At 47.9% G+C, this 13,787-nt stretch overlaps 1 long non-coding RNA gene across 3 annotated transcripts in view; it reads right to left on the reverse strand.

The window, feature by feature from the left end:
• Positions 1 to 4,001: 4,001 nt before the first annotated feature.
• The window catches only part of LOC111175693 (uncharacterized), a 32,697-nt gene continuing 22,911 nt past the window's right edge, over positions 4,002 to 13,787 (reverse strand). For all 3 annotated transcript variants that reach the window (XR_002644791.3, XR_016387568.1, XR_002644792.3), the window contains exon 3: positions 4,002 to 7,320. This is a non-coding gene — a long non-coding RNA (uncharacterized LOC111175693). The remainder of the gene's footprint in view (positions 7,321 to 13,787) is intronic.

Genomic DNA, 13,787 nt, shown 5'->3' on the forward strand with positions numbered 1-13,787 from the left:
TGCTCCCCAGGGAACCTCTGTCATTCAAACTAGCCCTTGCTTTCTCTGGGAAAGCATCTCCACCACCTTTTGCTGCCTTCCCCCACCCCCACATCCCGCAGCCCAGCACGTTCACCCCTGAAATTCCCCAAGGAGGTCCAAAACCACAGGGGGCCCAGACTGAGCCCAAAGCAAGCATCCCAGCCCTGCTCTGCTCTGGCCTGAACACGAGGAGATGGTGAGCAGTTCAGAGGAACAGTTGTCCCCAGGGGAAGGCCTGGGAGAGCAAGGCAACAGTGTGAGGTGGGAGAAAGCATGCTTTGGATGTCTTTTGGTGTTCCATGACTTTGTAGCACAGAGCTCAAACCCCAGGTCAGCCACTTGAAGTCTGTCAACTCACTATCTCGCAGGGTCGCAACGAGGGGAAAATGCAACATGCTGTGTACAGCACCAGGCACAAAAGTCGGTTGCGCTGATGACAAACCCCAAGGATCAGGTACTGCTTCTCCGGGAGAGATGGGCCTTGAAAGGGTCCAGTTTGCACTTGCGGCTGGAGAGGGAGCCTATCAGGCAGAAGAAACAGCTTGAACAAAGGCTGGGAGGCCAGAGGTGGGGCTGAGTAGGTCATGTAAATGGAGGGTCTCAGGGCACGGAGGAGGCCCCAGGGTCAGTAGTCGGGGCTGACAGGGAAGCTCAGACCTCAGCTCGGGCCGTGGAGAGGGCCACGCCTGGCTCGGGAAATCTCGGTTTTCCTTCCCACCCGTCTCCAATTTCACTCCTTCACTCCCCTCGGAAGACACTTGTATGTACGGCGGTCGGGCCTGGGCCGGGCCCCACCCTGGATCTTGAGGGCAGACGAGCCTCGACCGGAGTGATCAGTGCCCAGGGGGCACCTCGAGGAGAGTGGCTAAAACTGAGAGAGCTTCCCAGAAGCAGCCTTTGAGCCAGGCCTGGGGGTGCGAGTTGGTCAGGCGCTGGGAGGGCGAGGCAAAGCGGGCACTGCGTGCATAAGGGTCGCCTGGACCCCGACTGGCCGGCCAAGCCTGGCTCCGGGGATGGTCTGCGAGCACCACGAGGGTGGTGCGCGGGGGAGGGGCGGGATGCAGCAGGTGCCCAGAGACGCCCGGGAGGCCCCGGGCCGGCGGGGTGGAGGGAGCGGCAGGGGAAGGGAGATGGGGGGAGGGGAGATGGAGGGAGGCCGACATCCCCCGCCCCGCCCCCGAGGGCTGCCGCACGTAGCTCTCGTCGCTGGTCTGCTGCGTGTCCCGGCAGGTACAAAGGAGGAGTTGCGGCGGAGCGGGGCCTGCCCGCTACCTACCGCGCCGCCCCACACCCACCCACCCCCCACGGAACGAAGCGGGGGGCGGGGTGGGCAGGAGCCCAAGAGCACACCGTCCGGGCCAGGTTGGTCTCCTCCACCCCCAGCTTTCCCTCCCGCGGCCTCCCCAGGGCCCCTTCGGGCCGGGAAGGAGGCGGGGTCCTTGTGTGGCCGACTGGATGCCTGAGGCCCAGACAAAGGGACCGCCCCGGTCCCACAGGGGTGGGGGCGAGGCGACTAGTGAAAGGCACGATCCTGTCTTTTGCAGGAGAGAAGCGAGGCCAGGGCCCCCTTTGTACTTGCCCCGACCTCACCCCCACCCCCAGTGTGAGGATGGGGACTGTGCCCCAGGCCCTCTAAACGGAATTTGATGTACAAGAGCACTCAAGTACACAAGTCTGCGCTCCGGAATGTCTTATCTAGGAGTCAACCCAGATGGATCTGTCTCCAAGCAGCTCTTTACGCAAGATCGTCCAGTCCACATCAAAGGAAGGGAGAGGCGCCGATAGAGGTTAGAGGGAGACCAAAGCCTTCTCAAGCCATCCGTGGCTCCACCTCTGCACGTACTGTGCTCAGAGGATGCCCTCGTGGGCGCTCACAATCCCGCAAACACACAGGTAGCCCCGCCCGCGCATGCGCCTGGGTGTTGTCCCCACAGACCCATGTTCCCATCTGATTTCACACATGCACGCGTACGTTCGGGCTCCCCAGGAGCCACCCAGATTCTGAAAGTCAAGGAGGGCTACAGAATGAACCCTAGAATGATCCTTTGGGATTATCGCTCCTATTCACTCCCCAGACCCTCCACTTTGTCCTCCATGCAAGGCAATCCTGGGGGAGGTGGGAGAGGAGAATTGGGCCAGGCTAGTTGGAGATCAAAAGCACTTTGGGAGGGAATGTCCTCTGGATGGGAGCCGCTGCCCTCTTCCACCACACCAGCCCAGTGCAGAGGGACCTCCCATCCCCCATCAAAGCAGCCCAGAGGACCACCCACGATAGGTGTGAAAGCCACAGAAGAACAGGAAGCTAAGAGACTAGGCCCCCTTGCAGTTGTAGGGGAGGGGAGGGAGTGGCTGCCTCACTTTTCTAATCATTACAGTGGGGAAGAGGGCTGTTCCCTGTGATTGGGGCCCCTGCAGTTCTGCCCTTCTGCTTTGGAGCTGATCAGCAGACCGAGGGAGTGGGGCCCTTGTGCTCACATACACACACACACACACTCCCCCCACCCTTGCAACCTGGCCTAGAGCCCCCATTCCTGGAGGAGGAACCCTGGGAGCAGCAGACAGAAGCTCTGAGGCAAGGCGCCACATAGCCTGGTATAGTCTCCCCTTTGTCAGCTAGAGAGGAGTGAGACCAGGCCCCTGCCCTGCGGGTGTCTAGACCATGAGTAATAGGCACGTACACACATGCAGGCGCCGGGCTGCAGCCCAGGTGCTGAGGGCTCAGGACCAGTGTTCAGAGAGGGAGGGAAGACCGCCCCCCCATCCAAACAGGCACAGGGCTTGGTACACATGTACCCTCAATACTATCTGGTGACTGAATGAAAGAACAAATGAGTGGGTGAATTCAGTGGATAAATGAATGAATGTCCGAGGCCATTAATTTATTTGGGTGGAAAACCCTCGGCATGCCCAGGCTGGGACTTTTTGTGGATCGTCACTGGTCTTGCCCTAGTATGTGTCATCACGCCAGCAGGCTACAGCTCCCCCAGGGGCCAGAAAACCCTTTGCTTGAGCCCCAGCCTAAGGCCGGACATTCACAAGGTGGCCAAGCGGTGCTCGCCGCCAATCAAGAATGGGTGTTGATGTGTCCACCTCCCCACCAGACTGAGAACTCTTCACAGGAGTCTTCAGTATCCGGCTCAAATTCCTTCCCATCCTCCACCCCAGTGTCCCCTCCAGTGAAGGGCCAACTGTGCCAAAAGAGAAGGACCTGGAATGAAGGCGGGCCTGGCCACTTCCTGGCTGGGTGGCCTTAGGTAGTCATTTCTCTCTGCGAGCCTTAATTTCCCTGTCTGAAGAATGGAGACAAGATGCCTTCTTTGGAAAATAAAAAAGGCCTTCTTTGCTTTGCTTTACAGGATGTGGGGTCACCTGCAGCACCACCCCTCTCTGAGCACCCTCACTCAGCACCCAGCGTTCTTTGTTCACCTACACACCTCTTACCCACCACTCCCTTTATATCTGCCTTTGTACCTGCACCTAGCAGTTCCCCAAAGACAGGAATTGGGGCTCCCTCTGTCTCTCTGGGCCCTCTATTGCCCAGCAATGCCCAACACATGGTGAAGCACGTGACAGTGAGTGGAAGAAAAGGGTCCTTGAATGGTAAGTGATGAGTGAAAGCATTTTGTTAACCAGACAGGGCTGTGTGAATATGAGGGCTTTGGTCATTATGACAGTAATTTAAATCATAGAGGTTCAGGACACGAACATATCTTACAGGTTAACTGAATCCTCCCGTTAGACAGATGAGGAAACTGAGGTCCAGAGATGACTCATGGAAGATGTCCTGCTTGAACCTCAACTAAAAATCTCCTAACTCCCAGGGGAGAAGGGATTCCTCCATGGCCCCTCCCCCAGGCCATTCTCCTCAGACCACGCCCCCTCCCCTGCTGGGCTCAAGCCAGCACAGACACAGGGAAGCCCAGAAGGAAGGGCCCAGTCTTCCTTCCTCCCGTGACTGCCTTCTTCCAGACACCTGAGAGTCATGAGTGTATCTGGGGTTCTTGAGGGCTGAAGATGACGAGGTGCTGCTGTAAAGAAGCTGTGAAGTCTGAGCTTGCACTTCAGTGGAAGGCAGCGGCAGTGACAGCAGCGTGTGGAGGGGAAAACTGGAGGCTTAGCTCGGAAGCTCCCAGTGGAGCCGGGGGCAGTGGAATCAGCATGGACTCCAGAGCCAGGCCAACCTGGTTTTGACTCCTGACTCTGACGCTCAGCTGGGGGGTCACTTGGCAAGTTACTTCATCCACAAGCCTCAGTTCCCCTCACCTGTCATACAGTAATACTAATCTCTACCTGACAATATAGTTGAGATGATTCAATAAGAACATAAGCAGAAGTGACTGTTATGGACTGAATGTGTCTCCCTAAAATTCCTATGTTGAAACCCTAACCCCTAGTGGGGCTGTATTTGAAGATGGGACTCTAAGGAAGTGTAATAATTAAGGTTAAATGAGATCATAAGGTGGCCCTGATCTGATAAGTATTAGTGTCCTTAAAAGAAAAGACATTAGGGAATTCCCTGGCAGTTTTTACTGTGGTTAGGACTCCGTGCTCTCACTGCCGAGGGCCCGGGTTCAATCCCTGGTCAGGGAACTAAGATCCCACAAGCCGTGCCCGTGCGGCCAAAAGAAAAGACACTAGAGAGCCTCCCCTCCACCCCCCGCCCCAAGTGCAAACAGAAGAAAGGCTATGTGGCGGGTGACATGGCAACAAGGCCGCTGTCTACAACCCAGGCAGAGAGCTCTCACCAGAAACCAACTACACTGGCACCCTGACCTCAGAGTTGCAGCCTTCAGAACAGTGAGAAAATTAATTTCTGTGGTTTAAGCCAAAGAGTCTGCCGTATTTTGTTATGGCAGCCTAATGTAATACAATGACTAAATAAGTAGGAGGCCATAATTGTTCTCCCTCTTGACATCTCCAGTTTCCCCTCTACTCTCAGGATAGAATAAGGAAAGAGCCTGCTGCTCCTTCCCCCACAGTTCAGAGGCCACTGGAAGGAAGGTAGTGGTGTCGGGTGGTGAAATTGGTACCCCAAAGATATCCAAATCAAATCCCTGGAACCTGTGAGTGTTCGCGTATCGGGCAAAAGATGTGATTACGGTAAGGATCTTGGGAAGAGGAGCTTATCCTGAATTGTCCAGGTGGGTCCTCAGTGTCATCCCAACTGTTCTTATAAGGGAGAGGCAGAGGGCCAGAGAGAGGAGAAGACATACATACACAGAGAAGGAAGCACTAGGACAGTGGGAGATTGGAGCCATGTGGCCACAAGTCAAGGAACGCCTGCAACCACCAGAGGCTGGAAGAGGCCAGGAGCAGATTCTTCCCCAGCGTCTCGGGAGGTAGTGGGGCCCTGCCAACACCTTGCTTTCAGACTTCTCGTCTCCAAAACCGTGAGAATACATGTCTGTTTTTGTAAGCTAACCAGCTTATGATACAGCAGCCACAGGTAACTAAGATAGGGTTATTGGTCCTGCCTCCAACTCAGCCAGCCCCCTGCCTCTGTACCTTTCATTTCCTAGCCACACCTGGACCTGGACCCCCCAGGCACTCGCCCACTAAGCCCTAAAGCCCAGTCCTAAGTGGGATGGGACACCTGCCACCCACAGCGTAGGCTGAGTCACAGCTGCCACCTGAATCCACTGGACTCAGCCCCAGTTCTCTGCGCCATCAGACCCCAGTAGGACTGGGAGGTGGTGTGCCTCCTGGGGCCAAGTATGGGTTAGTGGGGAAAAAACACTAACTTGGGAAAGTCAGGGGGTCTGTATTTAAATTTTGCCTCTCTATGAACTTGAGCAAGTCACTTGAGCTCTCCAGGCCACAGTTTTCTCATCTGCCGGGGCCTGGATTGAAGTGCGTGATTTTCCTGGGCACGTGCAGTTCTGACTGTGAATAAGCAGAGAAAGGGGCGGGAGGGCTGGGGAGGGAGGAGGAAGGTAATCAGTGCCGCGTGTAAACGTGTTCAATTCTGTAAGTGGGGTTTGGGTTTCTCGTGGATTGGATGAGAAGCAGTGTCACACAGGGATTCAAGGCTTGGAAGGAAGGAGCGCTTGGGGTTAGAGGTCTGCATGAGAGGTATCCATCAAAGGCCCACCCTGTCACACCTCTTTCCAGGGAGGTTGCTCGGTCTCCAACCCCCGCAGCCCAAGTGGGTACATTTGGACCATGGAACTTTGTCTCCTGTGGACAGAACCAACTGGAAGAAGGGGGGACCTGAGGAGAGGGCTGCCCGGCAACCAATGACATGGAGGGAAAAGATGAGATGGGCCACCACATTGTCGTACTTGGGAACTTGAACTGGGAAACATGGGAAAACGTGATAGGAAAATGGAGACAAAGAAGTCACACTATAGAGAAGTGCAGAGATCCGAGCCTGGTCAAGCCAGTGACTGAAAAGAGAAATTAAAAGAAGTGAGTTAGTAGCCAGCAGAATGAGGTGAAGCAAACTGTGATGGTAGTCAAGCCAAGTTAATGTTAAGTCCCATTAACACACTGCGATGTGTTTATGTTGAGCTGTGAAAGTAAAAGTCCATGCACTCCTGCAGCTGGCTGTCCTAAAGGGTTCTAGCACTGGAGGGGAAAGGCCTCAGACTTAGAATTAGTAAGAACTCTATTTATTCAAAGTGTGCTGCAGGGAAGAAGGAAGAAATGCTCACCAGCCAGAATTGAGGACTACCACGCTAGTTTCTTTTCTTTTTTTTTTTTTCTTTTGTGGGATCTTAGTTCCACGACTAGGGATTGAACCGGGCGAAAGCTCAGAGTTCTAACCATTGGACCACCAGGGAATTCCCAACCATGCTAGTTTCTTAACATATCAAATCTACAGACTTCTAAGCTACTGGGACTGAGTTCAGCAAGGTCACAGGATATAACGTCAATATTCTAAATTCAGTTATATTTCTATCTACTGCCAATAAGCAATTGGAAACTGAAAATTTTAAAACATCTTTTTAAATAGTATCAAAAAACCATCAAAGACTAGGTGATATATTTATCAAGATAGATGCAAGATATGTATATTAGTTATCTATTGCTACATAACGAATTATCCCAAACTTAGTGGTTTAAAACAACACACATTTCCTATCTCAGTTTCCAGGGATCAGAAATTTAGGAGCAGCTTAGTTGCCAGATGGTCTGGCTCAGGGTCTCTCATGAGGTTGCAACCCAGATGTTGGCCAGAGCTGCAGTCATCTGAAGGCTTGATGTGGCTTTAAGCAGGAGGCCTCAGTTTTGCATCACATGAAATGCTCCATAGGACTGTTCACAACATGACAGCTGGCTTCTCCCAGAATGAATGATCTAGGAGAGAAAGGGCAACCCAATTAGAAAGCCACAGTGCTTTTCATGACCTAGTCACTGAAGTCCCACACTGTCCCTTCTGCTTTATTCTGCTAGAGCAAGTCAAATCACTAAGTCCAGCCCATACTCCAAGAGAGGGAAATTCATCTCCACCTCTGGTAGGGAGGTGTATCAAATAAACTGTGAACTTATTTTTAAAATCACCATAACCAGTACACTGGAAACAATAAAACATTGCTGAGAGAAATTTTTAAATGGAAAGATAAGGCATGTTGGGCTTCCCTGGTGGCGCAGTGGTTAAGAGTCCGTCTGCCAATGCAGGGGACACGGGTTCGAGCCCGGGCCCGGGAAGATCCCACATGCCGCAGAGCAACTAAGCCCATGCGCCACAACTACTGAGCCTGCGCTCTAGAGCCCGCGAGCCACAACTACTGAGCCCACATGCTGCAACTACTGAAGCCTGCGTGCCTAGAGCCCACGCTCCACAACAAGAGAAGCCACCGCAGTGAGAAGTCCGCGCACCGCAACGAAGAGTAGCCCCAACTCGCTGCAACTAGAGAAAGCCTGCGCACAGCAATGAAGACCCAACACAGCCAAAAATAAAATAAATAAATGAAAAAACAAAAACTGATGACAAATAAAAAAGAAAGATAAGGCATGTTCATGGATGGGATGACTCAATATTGTTGAGAAATCACTTCTCAGATTGGTCTATAGATTCACTACAATCTCAATAAAACACCAACAGAATACTTTTACAGAGATTAACAAGCTAATCGCCAAATTTATGCGAAAATGTGAAGGTCCTAACATAACCAAAACAATTTTGTAAAGGAAGAACAAAGTTTGAGGATTATGCTACCTGATTTCAAGACAATATAAAGCCACAGTAATCACTTTATGTAGGCATGGATATTGATGTGATATAGGGATAGATATATAAATCAATGAACTAGAACAGAGTCCAGAAACAAACCTACACATATGTAGTCAATTCATTTTTTATAAAGGGACCAAGAGAATTCAATGGGGAAAGGATAGTCTTTTCAACAAATGGGGCTGAAACAATTAGGTATCCATATTCAACAAAACAAATCTCAACCATCATGTCAAATACAAAACTTAACTCAAAATATGTCAAAGAAAAATCATAGGAGTTAACACTATAAAGTTTCTAGAAGAAATGTAGGAGAAAATTAGTTTTATCTTAGTTTAGGCCACTGTTTCTTAACTTGGGGCAATTTTCCCCAGGGAACATTTGGCAATGTCTGGAGGCATTTTTAATTGTCACAACTGGAGGGGTGATGCCACTGAGTTAGTGGGTAAAGGCCAGGAATGCTGCTAAACATTCTACAATACACAGAACAGCCTCCTACAACAAAACATTTTCTAGTGTAAAATAAAAACAGTACCGAAACTGAGAAACCCTGGGCTAAGCAAAGATTTCTTAGATAAGACACAAAAGTCAGAAACCATAGAATTTGAAAAACGCAAAGATTAAACTTTACCAAAAAAAATAATTTCTGCTCTTTGAAAGACACCATTAAAAAAGCAAAAGGCAAGTCACAGATGGGTGAAAGAATTTGCAAAACATATTTCTGATAAATGACTTTTATCCAGAATATATAAAGAACTCTTACAACTCAAAGTAAGAAGATGACCAGTTTTTTTAATGGGAGAAAGATTTGAACAGATACTTCACCAAAGAAGATATATGAATGGCCAGTAAGCACACAGAAAGACACAAGTCATTAGAGAAATGCAAACTTAGATCACAATGAAATGCCATTGCACATCCATTAGAATGACTAAAAAATTTTAAAAACTGACCATACCAATGTTGGCAAGGATGTGGAGAAACTGGAAGTCTCATAAGCTGCTGGTGGAGATGTAAAATGGCACAACTTTGGAAGACAGTTGCTTGTAAAGATAAATATACACTTACAACCCAGTAATCCCATTCCTAGGTATTTACCCAAGACATACTTACCAAGAGAGGTATTTACCTAAAGACTTACAAGTGAATGTTCATAGCAACTTTATTCATGATAGCCAAAAACTGAAAGTAACCTGAATGCCAATTAAGAGATAAATGGGTTAACAATCTGTGGTACATCCATACAGTGGAATTTACTCAGCAACAAAAAGAAACAAACTGCTCAAGAATATGGATGAGAGACTTCCTGGTGGCGCAGTGGCTAAGAATCCGCCTGCCAATGGGGGGACAGGGGACACGGGTTCGAGCCCTGGTCCGGGAAGATCTCACATGCCGCGGAGCAACTAAGCCCGTGCGCCACAACTACTGAGCCCACGCTCTAGAGCCCACAAGCCACAACTACTGAGCCCGCGTGCCACGACTACTGAAGCCCATGTGCCTAGAGCCTGTGCTCCACAACAAGAGAAGCCACCGCAATGAGAAGCCCATGCACCGCAATGAAGAGTAGCCCCTGCTCTCCACAACTAGAGAAAGCCCGTGCACAGCAACGAAGACCCAACGCAGCCATAAATAAATAAATAAATAAAACGGAAAAAAAAGAAAAAGAATATGGATTAATCTCACAATCATTATGTGGGGTGAACCAAGCCAGACACAGAAGAATGCATATGGTATGATTCCATTTATAAGAAATTCCAGGAAATTCAAAATTACAATGATAGATTAGTAGTTGCCAGGGGCTGGGAGGTGAAAGAGGGGGCTGATTTCAAAGGGGCACAGGAATATTTTGGGGTGACAGAAATGTTCTGTATCTCAATTGAGGAAGGGGTTACACAACTACATACATTTCTCAAGACTCATGATATTTTATACTTGAAAGTGAGGAATTTTTATTTCTATAAGTTAGACTTATCTTTTAAGATAAGATAAAAGATAAAAGACTATCTTTTAAAGACTACAGGTTTGGGCTTCCCTGGTGGCGCAGTGGTTGAGAGTCCACCTGCCGATGCAGGGGACACGGGTTCGTGCCCCGGTCCGGGAAGATCCCACATGCCGTGGAGCGGCTGGGCCCGTGAGCCATGGCCGCTGAGCCTGCGCGTCTGGAGCCTGTGCTCCACAACGGGAGAGGCCGCAACAGTGAGAGGCCCGCGTACCGCAAAAAAAAAAAAACAAAAAAAAAACAAGAAAAAACATGGAAAAATAAAAATCATTAGATGTGTGAGGATAGTCAATAATGTACAGGGGTTGATTGAAAGCAATTTAAATTTTTTAATTTTGTCTTCCAGAAATATCACAATGTTTGTATAATCATAAGAACCAATCAGAACAGAGTTTGAATTAGATTGGAGTAAATGCTGGGGTGAGGGCTCAGTCAGATGACATTTCCTTGGAGAAGTAATTTAACTGCTCTGAGCTTCAGTTTCCTCGTATGTAAAACAGAGTTAATAATATAGCATCACCTCACAAGACTATTGTGTGGGTAAATTTTAAAATTCCATATAGTGTTTAGCACACAGTACCTTGTGCATAATAACCCACTCAATGTACACTGGCAGTCAAGATGAAGATACAGAGGCAGGGATATTCTGTAAAGACCAGACTGGCCGTGACTGCTCAGAACTGGCATCAGATTTTTTAAACAGTTTCATTGAGGTATAATTAACATTCAATAAAGAGCACATGTTTAAATTACACAATCTGACAAGTTTTATCACACGTATACACACTTGAAACCATTGCCGCCGCCACCAAGATAACAAACATATCTGTCACCCCCAAAAGCGCCCTCTCATCCCTCTACCACCCTGCATCCCAGGGAACCATTCGTCTGCTTTCTGTCACTGGAGATTAGCTCGCATTTCCTAGAATTTCATATGAATGGAGTCATGCACATTATGTACTCTCTTTTTTGCTTGTTTTTTTGGTCTAACTTCTTTCATTCACCTTCTTTTGAGATCCATCTACGTTGTTGCATATATGAACAGTTCCTTCTTTTTCACTGCTGAGAAGTACCGCATTATATAGATATATCACAATGTGTTTATCCAGTCACCTGTTGGTGGACATGAGGATCGTTTCCAAGTTTTGGTTATTACAAATAGAGCTTTCATTTACCAGTCTTTGGGTGGACATTTGCTTTCATGTGTCTTGGGGAAATACCGACGAGTGGGATTGTTGAGGTGTAATGTTAGTATATATCTTTACAAGAAACTTCCTGGCAGTAAATGTGTTGTTCCAAGTGTGAAGTTCCCTTGGAGAGGGTTGGGAGGCTGGGGGTCAAAGTCAGGGGTCTCTCACACCCCCTCCCCACCTTCTCAATCTCTCTGTTCAAATCTGGTATTCCAAAAGGGCCTCTCCCTGCATAATGACATCCTGTCCCCATATGGGGGTGAGCATCAGAATCTCCTGGGGAGCTTTAAACATGGCCCCACCTGAAACCTACTACTGAAAATATTGCCTGGTGAGGCCAGGTATCTGTGTTTTTTTAAAATGTCTCAGGTGATTCTGCCATGTAAAACGGCAAAGGAACTCCCCACCTACTGGAATGAGTTTAAACCCCCAGGCAAAGTATTCTGCACCCAATGCCCCCCCCACCTGCCCCAGAAGCCTCATGCCTTGCCCCTCACCCCAGACATGCAGCCTAACGAAAAGGCTCCATATTCCCAGACATGCTCAGGCTCTCTCACCACCAAGCTTTCACTCATCTCTCTACCTTCCCCGTTCTCTACCCAGGGAACTTCTACAAATCCTTTGAGACCCAGAAAAGGCCACTCCCCCCCTACCCCAAGCCTTCTACACCCATCCCCCAGCCAGGCAGAAATTTTGTTTTCCTCCTGAGTCTCACAGCACCACCCCCACCTATATCATAGCATCTGTCACTCACTCTGCCCTGTAATTACTGTCAGCCCCTCCAGTCCACGGACTCTGCATCCACAGCTCAATCTACAGCGGATCAAAAACATTAGAACATAAACATTCCAGAAAACTCTAAAAGGCAAAACTTGAATTTGTCATATGCCGGCAACTATTTGCATAGCATTTGCATTGTATTAGGCATTGTAAATAACCTAGAGATGATTTAAAGTGTACGGGAGGATTGCCAATAAGTTATGTGCAAATACTATGCTATTTTGTATAAGGGACTTGAGCATCCTCTGGTTTTGGTATCCGCAGGGGTCCTGGAACCAATCCCCTGCGGATACCAAGGGACGACTGTATCTAATAATACCCTGCCAGACAGTTTGCATCAGCAGCGTTGCTTAAGCTTTCTAAGAAACCGTTGAGGTAGGTCATGGTGAGGATGGTGCAAATACTGATTAGGTGAAAAGTCTGCTACAGTCCTTCTGCATATGCTGCTAGACCCTTAAATCCTCACAACAGACAGATGAGGTAGGTACTGTTATTATCAGGCCCATGTTACAAACGAGGAAACTGAGGCCCAGAGAGGTAAGTGGTAGAGCCAGGATCTAACTCAGGAAATGCTCCAGCCCTTTTTTTTTTTTTTTCGCTCCAGCCCTTTTACAGATAAGGACACTGACACTCAGGGAAATAATTTGCCCAAATTCAACATTTTCTTAAGTAGCACAGTCAAAATTTGCACCCAGGATCCGCGGATCCTACAAGGCCCTTGTTTAAACCTTCTACTTAGTAATCCACAGGCCAAGCCCTTCTTTTTTCCTGGTCCTGGGACAAGGATTGTTTCCAGTTTGGGACTATTACAAATAGGGTTGTTGTGAATATTCATGCACAAGTTTTTATAATGCTTTCATTTCTCTTGGGTAAATAATTGGAAGAGGAATGGCTGAATCACATGGTAGGTATACATTTAACTTTTTAAGAAACTGTTTTTCCAAAGTGGTCAAACCATTCCACACTCCCACCAACATCTGAGAGTTCCAGTTGCTCCACATCTTCACCAACACCTGGTATGGTCAGTCTTTTTGATTCTAGCCACTCTAAAAGATCTGTAGTGGTATAATATTATACTTTAATTTGCATTTTCCTAATGACTATGATATTGAGTTTCTTTCCACGTATTTATTAGCAACCATATATTTTCTTTGGTGAAGTGTCTGTTCAAATCTTTGCCCATATTTTAATATTCGTTTTCTTAGTGCTGATTTGTGAGAGCTCTTTATGTATTCTGCAAACAAGTCTCTTGCCAGATATGTAGTCTTTGTTCTCCCAGTTGTGGCTTACTTTTTCATTTTCTTAACAAGGTCTTTCAAGTGGTAAGTTTTCATTTTGATAAAGTCAAATTTATCAATTTTTTTATGGATGGTGCTAATTTATCTCAGCGATAGTTTATCATTTTTAGTGTATAGATCTTACATATATCTTGTCAGATTTCTCCCTAAGTATTTCATATTTTTGATGCCGCTTAAATTTTTAAAATTTTGATTTCAGACTGTTCGTTGCTAATGTGTAGAAATATAATTGTTTCATATATTGATCTTATAGCCTACATTCTTGCTAAACTCACTTATTAATTCTAGTGCCTTTTTTTGTAGATTCCATAGGATTTTCTACA

The sequence above is a fragment of the Delphinapterus leucas genome, chromosome 1 (assembly GCF_059928025.1).
Source record: "Delphinapterus leucas isolate spDelLeu-1000000601 "Yukka" chromosome 1, BTC_Dleu_Yukka2, whole genome shotgun sequence".
Taxonomy (NCBI): domain Eukaryota; kingdom Metazoa; phylum Chordata; class Mammalia; order Artiodactyla; family Monodontidae; genus Delphinapterus; species Delphinapterus leucas.